The sequence below is a fragment of the Sphaeramia orbicularis genome, unplaced genomic scaffold, assembly GCF_902148855.1.
Source record: "Sphaeramia orbicularis unplaced genomic scaffold, fSphaOr1.1, whole genome shotgun sequence".
Lineage (NCBI taxonomy): Eukaryota > Metazoa > Chordata > Actinopteri > Kurtiformes > Apogonidae > Sphaeramia > Sphaeramia orbicularis.
Window position 1 is genome coordinate 80,237 of NW_021941578.1, and position 12,288 is coordinate 92,524.

The window sequence follows — 12,288 nt, forward strand, 5'->3', positions numbered from 1 at the left end:
TGATGGGGGTGAGAAGGTTAGCATCTGCAGAGCGGAGGCGGCGAGTAGGGGAGTGGCGGTGAAGTAAATCAGTCAGGTAAGGGGGCAAGGTTGTGTAGGGCTTTGTAGGTGATGAGGAGGATCTGGAAGTTAATGCGTTGTTGAACAGGGAGCCAATGAAGTTGACGGAGGATGGGTGTGATGTGATTCTGGAGCGGGAGTGGGTGAGTAACCAGGTGAGTGGGTGAGTAACCGGGCGGCTGAGTTCTGACATACTGTAATTTTTGGAGGGCAGTGGAAGGAAGGCCATAAAGAATGCTAATAATCTAGTCTGGAGGTGATGAAGGCGTGGATGAGTGTTTGGGCAGCTGAGGGGAGAGGGTGGGGCGGAGGCGTGCGATGTTGCGGAGATGAAGGAAGGAAGTTTTGGTGACATGATGATGTGTGATTTAAAGGAAAGGGTGGGGTCCATGAGGTTTCTGGCCAGGGGAGAGGGGGTGACTGAGTGACCATTGATGGAGAGTGAGAAGTTCTGGGAGGAGGGGAGAAGAGATTTTGGTCCAAAAATGATGATTTCAGTTTTATTGCTGTTGAGTTTGAGAAAGTTGTTGGTCATCCAGGTTTTTATGTCGGTGAGGCAGTTGGTGATGGTGGAGAGAATGGCAGGGGATGGCTTTAGTGGAGATGTAGCTGGGTGTCGTCGGCATAACAGTGAAAGTGGAGACCATGGTGACGGATGATATGACCAAGCGGAAGTATGTACAAGATGAAGAGTATGGGGCCAAGCACAGAGCCTTGAGGGACACCATGTGATACCGGGTGGTGTGCGATTTGATTAGCTTGAATTAAGGAAAAAATGAAGGAAAAAATGTTGAATTAAGTTTAAAAAAATCTTGAATTAAGTAAAAAAGATCTTGAATTAAGCCACAAAAATCTTCAATTAAGTTAAAAAAAAACATCTCCAATTGAGTAAAAAATCTTCAATTAAGCCAAAAAAAAAATTCAATTAAGTAAAAAAATATCTTGAAGTAAAAAAAAAAAAAAAAAAAAATCTTGAATTAAGCAAAAAAAAAAAAAAAATCTCAAATTTAGCAAAAAATCTTGAATTAAGCCAAAAAAAATCTTCAATTAAGCAAAAAAATCTTGAAGTAAAAAAAAAAAAAAAAATCTTCAATTAAGCCAAAAAAATCTCAAATTTAGCAAAAAATCTTCAATTAAGCCAAAAAAATTCAGTTAAGTAAAAAAAATCTTGAATTAAGTAAAACAAAAAAAAACTTCAATTAAGCCAAAAAAATCTCAAATTTAGCAAAAAATCTTGAATTAAGCCAAAAAATCTTCAATTAAGCAAAAAAAATCTTGAAGTAAAAAAAAAAAAAAATCTTCAATTAAGCCAAAAAAAATCTTCAGTTAAGTTAAAAAAAAAAATGTTGAATTAAGCCAAAAAAAAAAAATCTTCAATTAAATAAAAAAAATTTTGAATTCAGCAAAAAATCTTGAATTAACAACTTCAATTTGTTTCTTGGTTGTAGTGTTTTGGGGGCGGCCATGGCTCAGATGGTCATCCAATAACTGAAGGGTTGGTGGTTCGAATCCCGCTCTGTCCATGTGCTGTTGTGTCCTTGGGCAAGACACTTCAGCCCCCTTGCCTCCAGTGTTGCCACTCACACTGGTGTATGAATGTGTGTGAATGTTCGGTGGTGGTGGGAGGGGCCATAGGCGCAGATTGTCAGCCACGCTTCCGTCAGTCTGCCCCCCCCCAGGACAGCTGTGGATACAGATGTAGTTTAGCACCACCAGAGGGAGGATGTGAGAGTGAATGAAGAATGGACCCTCTGTACGCGCTCTGAGTATGTGTTCATAGAAAAGCACTAGAGAAATCTAATCTATTATTATTTTTAAAATCACATTAAATTATGAAAATATTTACATTTACAAACTATCCTGTAACACTAAAATGTCAAAAACCTGAACAAACATGAACAACCTGAAATGTCTAAAGAAAATTAAGTACAATTTGAACTCTTTTCTTCCTGTTCCTCAGTGTTTAGTGTCTTTGTAGATCCGATCCATAATGCACATGTAGAAATGATAAGTTGAGGAATAATTGTTAAAATTGCACTTATTTTTCTCAAGGAATTTGATTTTTTTCAGGTTATTCACATCTTTTTGTTTGGATAGTTTGTAAAAGTAAGTATTTTCATAACTTAATGTTTTTTTTTTCTTTACCCTAAAACAAAGACAAAAATTTGGAATTGTCATTATTTATATATTATTATGGTATTGTTTACTGGTCCGGCCCACTGTGTTAGAACCAGAGACACAAGACTTGGACCCAAATGCACAACCAACAGACAGGAATAAAGTTAATGAGTGTTTATTAAACAGACAGAAAAAACAGTTCACAAAAAGGTTTCTTTAAAGAATCCTCCCAGGTTAGACAGTGTGAATTCGTCACGACGTCCGAATCCAGTAAGGGGAGCTCTCTGCCCGGGTCGGGAGCACACGAGGGGAACCCGACTAAAACCAAGCAGAGAAGTGTCAGGGGACAGACCAGGTCATACACGGGAAGTCCAAAAAACAGGCAACGGAACATGGGGGAAAAGCAAAAGCACTAACTGTGTGTCCAGGCAGAAAGTCGAATACCAGTGTAGCAGAATCAGGCAGAGGTACCGATGGGGATCAGGCAGGCTCAGAACGAGGAACAATCCGGGTCAGGAACAACAGGTTCAGAGAAACGCTGGTAAGTAGACACACCACAAGGGAGGAATACAACTGGCACAGGACAGGGGAAAACACAGGGCTTAAACACAGAAGGAGGGAAGACAATGAGACACAGGTGGAACAAATCAGGGCGGAGACAGGTAATCACACAGGTGAAACAATCAGGGAGAGGAAGCAAAGACAGCAGACATGACACAAGAGGAGGATTAAAATAAAACAGGAAATGACACACGAGACAGACTAAACATACAAGAGTCCAGGTACTGATATGACACACTGCAGATCTAATTTAGTTGAATGTGGCCCCTGACAGAACATGAGTTTGACCACCCTGATTTAACCCATAGAGACCCAGTGGTACTTTTGTGGCAGCTCCCAAATGAATTTTTCTCTCTATTTAACCTTTCTTAAGTGATTTATTACACCATTTATTACAATATTATCCTCTGTGTTTTGCATTTTCCCTCTTAATCATATATTTCCCTGTATTTAACCCTTTCATGCATGAATTATGAGTATTTTAATCAAGAATTTTTTTTCCTGAGTGTTTTTATTCCTCTTCAGGCATTAAAAAAAACAATGTGGTTGATTTTTTTTTTTAAATGAACCTACTTTTCATGGAGTTACAAAAATGTCCACTCAGCTGGACACCATGCATTTTACTTTTTTTTTTTTTTTAATTTAACCTTTATTTAACCAGGTAAGTTAGTTGAGAACTGATGCTCATTTACAATAATGACCGGGCCAAGACGCAGCACCCAAACAGAATGAGTAGCAGCACAGGTTATTCTTACAAACGACAGAAAAGATTAAAAATTTAATTTCTGAAGCAAAGAAACATGCATTTACTAACATACTGTGTGAAAAGTATGAAATAAAAACATATTTAATGCTGCTAATCTGATGTTTTCTCACATTTTAACATACTATAATACTAGTTATTACTCACTCAGATAATATGCAAAAAAAAAAACAACTTGTTAAAAAAAAACCCTGTTAATTATAGTCTAATAACAATTAGAAATTAATTTACACTAAAATATGTTACTGCGGATCAGGTTTATCAAAAACAGGAAAGGTACAGTAGTGGTCTGAATGTCAGTGTATAGAATGATGCATTTGTGTCCACTGTGTTGGCTGATATGGAACTAAAACAACAAAATCCATGAATATACAAGAGAACAGCTGAAGAAGAACTGTCCACTGGAGTGACCAGTATGCATGAAAGGGTTAATTTCCTATATTTAATTTAGATGTTCATGAAAGCTCAGAGTTAATTCACAAGTTATAATATCAGAAACAGAGAAAACTGAAAAAAAAAGTGACTTTTTCAGCCAAATCTCTCATTAACTGAACATAAACCCAGTGTGTCCATCCACTGTCATTGATCCAACTCCATGGGTTTTACTGGTGAATCAATGTTGTTGAAGATGATGGTGTTTCCACGGTAACTACAGAGCCTCTGAACGTCCAGATGGGTCATATCTGATGACCATGAAAAGACGACAAACTGTATTTACACCAATTATTTACATGTATTGATAGGATTAGTGGATCAACAGGAATTAAACGCTTTAGTTCAGTAGATGCTTTTGGTCGTCGGTGGAGGTTTGGGTCTTTACAGGTTAAGATTTAAAATCTTTATTGTCATTCAACATGTGACATGAAGAACCAAATTATGATTCACAGAATCGACAGTAAAGCTGACATTTAAAAAAAAAAACCCACACACATTTAAAATAGAAACACAAGATTGTAAAACAATCAAAGCAAAGTGCAGATAGCATAATAATAATAATAAAAAATGAACATAGAGGGGTCGAACTGACTGGAATGTAAAGATATTAGTGCGCGTTGTAATGGAGTAAAACTGACTGACTATTGCACAGTGTTATTATATCGCACATAAATGAACAACACTGGAGTGAGTTATTGTTCGGTTATGGTCTGAGTTTAACAGTCTTATGGAATCCGGGTAGCAGCAGTTTGTGGGCCTGGTGGTTCTGGTTCCTGCCTGATGGAAGGTGGGCTAACAGGCTGTGTGCAGGGTGGGGGGGGGGTGGGGTCCTCCGTGATGCTGTAAATGTCACTGACTGTGGGCAGGCTGCTGCCGACGGGCCTTTGAGCAGACTTCACTTGTCTTTGTAGAGCCTTTCCCATCTGCAGCTGCTACAGAAGTCATGTAGGAGGTGAGGAGGCTTTCCTCCTCACCCTGGTGGAAGGGTGTCAGGACAGGCCTGTTCAGTCCAGCCCACGTTAGTTTCCACAGGACGAGGAGGCGTTGGTGGGCCTCCTTTACAAGACAGGAAGTGCTGTTGGTCTAAGTGAGGCAATCTGTCATGTGGACTTACAGTTGTTTAGTGTTAGGTTTAGTGTGAAACAAGTCAAATTACATTATGAGAGGATGAATAACCTGAAAAGCCATGTACAAGCTGAAATTTCTTGAGAAAAGTAAGAGAAATTTCGACAATATTACGTCTCAGCCTACTGTTAACACAACTGACAGTTTACAGTGGATCTATAAATGCACAAAAAATGTAGTAACAGGCACAATATTGTTAGAATATTGCGTTCAGCTTCTATGCTCCACATGTCTGGAACAAACTTCCAGGAAACCTCAGATCAGCTGAAACACTCAGTTTATGTAAATCCAGGTTAAAGACCCACCTGTTCTCAGCTGCATTTGAATAGAGTTTGTATTCTTTTAAGCTTAAAGTTTTTATCTGTTTTATCTATTTACATACTTTTCATTGCTTCTGCTGTGATGCTTTTAATGTTTTATGTAAAGCACTTTGAATTGTCTTGTACATGAAATGTGCTACATAAATAAACCTGCCTTGCCTTGCATAAAATCCCACTTATTTTTCTTAAGAAAAGTCATGTTGTTCAGTTTCTTCCTAGTAGCCATAAATGTTTCCATGCATTTTTTCCAAACGTGCAGTCTTTATCATTTCATCCATCCATTCTGTTAGCTCAGGTGTTCCGGAGGATTTACAGTTGGAAACAGACTTTTTGTTAACTCTGCAGCATCTGTCCTGTCCCCTAGGAGACTGCAAACCAGGATGGACCCCAGCTGCTCCCCTAAACTCTGCAAAATCCTGAGCAGACATTTCAGTATTCCAACATCTCCAACATGTTCTATCATTCATTGTTCCATCCTATGCAGTGTTAGTGCAGTCTGGGTGTTATTATTGGATCACCATTAATTTTAATATCTGAAGGTGTGGTACTGTACAAAAAAACTCTACTCATAGTATTAACATAAATTACAAATATTTCTAATACAGTGTCAACTGAAGGTATTTCCAGAAGTTCTTTTTGCATCGATATTAGAGATTGTGTTTCTCTACCAGCTTTGAGTATGAAAGTTTGTTTTTTAAAGTTTGAAATACAAATTTATCTGGCAACCCAACTGGAGCCTCCCACAATGCACCTGTGGATCTTGACCCAGTGTTTGGGGTTTTAGTATCTCTAGAAAATGAACCCTTTCATGTATACTGGTCACTCCAGTGGACAGTTCTTCTACGGCTGTTCTATTGTTGTTTTAGTTCCATATCAGCCAACACAGTGGACACTAATGCACCATCCCATACACTGACATTCAGACCATTACTGTAACTGTACTGTTATTGATAAAAACTGATCTGCACTAACATGTTTGAGTGGAAATCAATTGGTAGTTGTTATTAGACTATAATTAACAGTTTGTTTGTTTTGCATATTATCTCCATGAAGTGAATAATAATGTCTTAGCACAGGACTGTCAAACTCATTTGAGTTCAGTTCCATATTCAGCTAAATTTGACCTGCAGTGGTCCGGACCAGAAAAATAAGAACAGAATAACCTATAAATAATGACAACTCCAAATTTTTTCCTTTGTTTTAGTGAAAACAAACAACAAACATTAAATTATGAAAATACTTACTTTTATAAACTATCCAAAAAAAAAAAAAAAAAAAAAGAAAAGAAAAACTGAAATTTAAATTAAAAAGTAAGAAAATTTAGTGCAATTTTAATAATATTATTCCTCAGTTTATCATTAGTCCATGTGCATTCTGGATCAGATCTGCAAACACTAAACACTGACAGGAACAGGAAGAAAAGAGTTCAAACTGGACTGAATTTAATACAGACATTTCAGGTTGGACACATTTGTTCAGGTTATTCACATGTTAGTGTTACAGGAGAGTTTGTACATGTAATTATTTTCATAATTTAATGTTATTTTTTGCACTAAAAATAAGAAAAAAATTAAGTTGTTAATTCTACATTTGTTTTTGCTTAATTCAAGATACTTTTTTTTCTTTTACTTAATTCAAGATTTTTTTTTTTTTTTTTTTTTTTTTTAACTTAATTTAGAATTTTTTTTGGCTTAATTGAAGATTTTTTTACTTAACTGAAGATTTTTTTTTACTTAATTGAAGATTTTTTTTTACTTAATTGAAGATTTTTTTTAAACTTAATTTAAGCTTTTTTTTTTTTTTGGCTTAATCCAAGATTTTTTTGCTAAATTTGAGATTTTTTTTTTTTTTTTTTCTTAATTGAAGATTTTTTTAATTAATTGAAGGTTTTTGGGGGGGCTTAATTGAAGATTTTTTTTTTTTTTTTAACTTAATTGAAGATTTTTTTTTTGCTTAATTCAAGATTTTTTCCTTAATTCAAGCTATTTATCTATTTTTGCTTAATTCAATTCAAGACTGTGGAATTTTTGTACTTGGCAAAAACATCCCAGGGGCTGAACTGGACCCTTTGGCGGGCCGCATTTGGCCCCAGGCCGCATGTTTGACACCCCTGTATTAGGGTATGTTAATATGTGAGAAAACATCTGATTAGCAGCATTAAAAATGTTTTCATTGCATAGTTTTCCATATCACTTTCTGATATAAGGTTTTAAATACATGTTTCTTTGTTTCACAAATTAAATCCATGGTGTCCAGCTGAGGGGACATTTTTGTAACTCCTTAAAAAAACCAAAACAATTCAATCACATTGTTTGGGGTTTTTTCATGCCTAAATAAGAATAAAAACACTCAGGAAAATATATCTTGACTAAGGTTTTCATAATTCATGTATGAAAGGGTTAACTTTTCCTTTCAGGTCAGAAAAACAGGCATATTTTCAGCTTTGTGATCATACATTTGACATTTTTCCAGTTAATCCTTAAAGACCATTAATCCTTTTAATACATTTAGATAGTTTAGGTAAATATAATATGTCTTTATTTGGACATTTACAGGCTCTAGTGAACATGGAAACACTGTTATCTTCTGGAACACTGATTCACTGGTAAAACATGAAGTCTGTCAAACAGCCTTGTTTTAGAACTGACAGAAGAGTTTTTACATTCACTTGATAACATATGTGACTGTTTTCTGTGTTCTGACATAATAACCTTTGAACTTACTCTGATCTTTTATGAACATCTCTATAGTTCATGGGGCAGCTGTGGCCTACAGGGTTGGAGAATCGACTTCTAATCGGTTCAATTCCCCAGACTGCCATAGAAATTGTTGGCTGATGTGCCCTTGAGCAAGACACTTACCCCCCCCCCCCCTTTTCCTCGCTTGTTGCAAGACATGCAGCCCACTGCTCGTTCCCTGCAGTGTGTGGTGTGTTCCTGCATGTTCAGCTAATGATGGGTTAAATGCAGAGGGTCAGCTGCATATCCACATTTCTAACATATATACTGACATGATAAAGATTCTTCATTAAATATAGGAAAATACCTGCTTTTCACTGACAAATGCAGAGGATACTGTTAGATAATGATCATAATAAAGGGTGATGATGATGATGATGATAATAAAGGGTCTGATGCAGCGAGAAATTCATTTTGAAGATGCCACAAAAATAGCTCAAGGTCTTTGGGTTAAGATTGTTTTTTAAAGAGTACTTATTTTAAGAAGGAGCAGAATTTTCTGAGCCCACTAAGGACAAGATCCTGCAGTTTATCACAAACAATCAAAATCAACACATTTGGAGATACATAGTTTTTTTTCTTGCTCATCAAAGTGCACTGTGTGTACGTTTTAATCAACATTTAAGCTATATTGTCACTATTTCATTACTACTGATTTTATTCCAGGTTGTATAGCAAAAATAATTTGAATTCAAGATTCATATAATTAGTTTTATTACCTTTCCGTTCAGTTCAACAGAGCAAAACAAAACAGAAACAAACAGGAAAAAAAAAAAATAAATGATGTGAATACAATTAAACCTGCAGTAAGTTTTATGACCACAAGAGGGCAAAATAATAAAAGATAACTAACTCCCAGAAAGGTTTATTTGACAGAGAGATACATATTCAATGAAGATAACAAAATATTAGTCCTGTCGTTAGTTTTAAAATGCCATTTTCTGTAAACTACCAAAGCTAGCTTGACCTGCAGACTGTAATCCCTGATTAATGCAAAACCTTAAATTAAAGCATGTCTGTAAAAACAATTAAAAAGCAATTTTATACAGAATGTGTGGAAATATTATTATGGAGGTGTAACTTGTGTTATTTATTTTGAATCTTTGTACTTTTGGTTGAAAATGTAAAAATACTATTGGTTTGTGAAGAAGAATTAATCATATATTATAAAAGAATTATATCTGGGCAAGTAAGGAAGCAGGTCTAGTGTAATGAAAAACACTGCATTATGGGAAAAAATATTTTTAAAAAATGTTATCTGTAGTGACTGTTCTAATTTGTAAACCAGTCTGGACTAAATCTAATTATATGCATTACACAGCAACTTACACAACAGTGAAAACTACAGCTTTGAAAGCAAGAATAATTAGATTTTATGAGTAAAATTACAGTTGAATAGCTGTTATATAATCTAGTTTTTACATGTGGAGACATCAACATTATGCTGGAGTAGCACTACTGTCTGCTGGTTATCATTAGAGGAACAGAAATATGTAGTTTAACCCTTTCATGCATGAATTATGTGAACATTAATCAACATTTTTTCTTTTTCCTCTCTGGGCATTAAAAAAAACAATGCGATTAATTTTTTAATTTTTTTTTTTTCTTATGAAGCTAGGTTTCATGGAGTTACAAAACTGTCCACTCAGCTGGACACCATGTGTTTAATTTTTGAAGCAAACAAACATGTATTTACTGATCTACTGTGTGAAAACTATGAAATAAAAACATTAAATGCTGATAATTTGATGTTTTCTCACATTTTTACATACACTACAAACAAAAAGTTATGGATATTTTTATTTTTTGGGCTTTTTTTAAAAAAAATTTCAGTTGGGATTCTTGCACAACGCTTTTTACTTTTTTGTGTGAAGTGAATTGAAAGACATTTTTTTAAATGACCAGACAGTTTTATTTACAAATGGCAAAAATGACCAAAAAAATGACCAAAAAAAATAGAAATATCCTTAACTTTTTGTTTGTAGTGTACTCTAATACAGTCATTACTTCATGGACATAATATGCCAAAAAAAACCAAGAAAAACTTTTATTGTTAATTACAGTCTAATAACAATAACAAGGAACTGATTTACACTCGAACATGTTAGATCAGGTTTATCAAGAACAGCAAAGTTACAGTAATGTTTTCAATGTCAGTGTATGGGATGGTGCATAAGCGTCCACTGTGTCGGCTGATATGGAACTGAAACAACAAACCCATGAATATACAAGAGAACAGCTGGAGAACAACTGTCCACTGGAGTGACCACCGGAGTGACCACTGGAGTGACCACTGGAGTGACCGTATGCATGAAAGCGTAATAACCAGTTCCTTTTCCTTCTCCCACATACTTGACCTTTGTATTCTGCTTCAAACCCAAACCACCTTCACATTTGTATTCCTTTTCATATTACACAGACTCACCTTCTCCTCATCCGGCATCGTACAAACAGCGACTGAGATGTATCTGCTTTTCCTCTCAGCTGTAAGATCCCACCTGTACGGAAATAGAAACTTCACAAAATAAGTGATGTCATCACACAGCAACATACCTCAAGTCACATAGAATTATTTCCAGTTGCTTTAATGTGTAAATGAAGTGAAATTCTCCATTAAAACATGTATTTTCTTAATTTTCACATCCCATAACACCTAATCATTATTTTGACACCTGCCTTCCTCTTGATTTGCAGTGAACTTCAAATTGACGTTGATTCGCCCACGAACAAAACAGTGGTTTAATTTACAGGCAAAAAACACCTCCTTATATACAGTGATGGAAATAAGGAAACAAGCTTTTGTGGTAAAAGTGTCTATTTTAGTATTTAAGCAACTAGAATAACCACAAAACATCTCACAGAAAATATATGTCAGCATTTTCTGCAATTTATGTCAAAATAGAAAAGTTAAATAAACAGAGGAATGTTGCTAAGCAGTAAGACAGGGGTCGTAACAGAGTTAATGAAAATTGTGCATTGTGGGTAATGGAGGCGACACTCTATTAGCTTACTTTCATACAGTGGTAGAAAAAGGATTTTGGACACCCTATGCATTTGTGATATATTGTATTATGAATCACTCTGAAGTCATTGAACTCTGCCTAGTATTGTTCCCTTCTCCAAACCCACATGCTTTCTTCTGCACATTCTGTTCTGTCGAGGTCAAAACTGAATGTTTCAGCAAAATAATGAAACACATCCAGGACACGACATGTTGAAACTTTCAAGAATGTAGTGTTTTTCTTGTTAACAATGACCCAGAAAAATCATTTGCATATTTGTTTGATGTAACTATTTGATAGTTTTCCACAAATATTTTTTTTGCCATCAAATTTTATTTTCATTTAACAAATTAAACCAAACAGAGGTATTTCAGGTTATACAATAATACTGGAATGGATTCTCAGTGCAAGAATACCAACAGAGCCCCAGACATAAGATGTGTCATGAAATACCCAAAATATTTCATGATAATATTTGAGACTGTGTGAAAATTTGAAGGGTGTCTGAAAAGTTTTTTCCACTGAACAATGTGCTTTTGTACCATTAATGGGATTTCAAATGATGATCCATTCATGGGTTAACACACGCTCACTGGCAGTTTGTCCTGTTGCTGGAATGAAGCTAAACCGGAACATCTCCACATCCTGCTAATCTCACATCTTGTTACACTTTGTCTTATAATGTGTTTTTGTGAGCGATGTGGATGGCAGACACATACCTGTTCACACTATTGTCTATCATGCACAATGAGATGAACTCATTCAGTCCTCATTTCTAAATTGCTCTTCAAACTTTAAATCAGGCCTGCCAAACTCATTTGAGTTCAGTTCATATTCAGCTAAATGTGATCTGCAGTGGGCCGGACCAGAAAAATAAGAACAGAATAACCTATGAATAATGACAACTGCAAATTTTGTCTTTGTTTTAGTGCAAAAAAAACCATTAAATTATGAAAATACTTACTTTTATAAACTATCCAAAAAAAAAAAACCTGAAAAAACTGAAATTTAAATTAAAAAAACATAAGAAAATTTAGTGCAGTTTTAACGATCTTCTTCCTCCACTTCTCATTAGTCCATGTGCATTCTGGATCAGATCTGCAAAGACACTAAACAGGAACAGGAAGAAAAGAGTTCAAACTGGACTAAATTTAATACGGACATTT

General features: G+C 35.3%; 1 pseudogene; it reads left to right on the top strand.

Moving 5' to 3' along the window:
* The first annotated feature begins 155 nt into the window (after positions 1-155).
* The window catches only part of LOC115416236 (uncharacterized), a 23,681-nt pseudogene continuing 11,548 nt past the window's right edge, over positions 156-12,288 (top strand).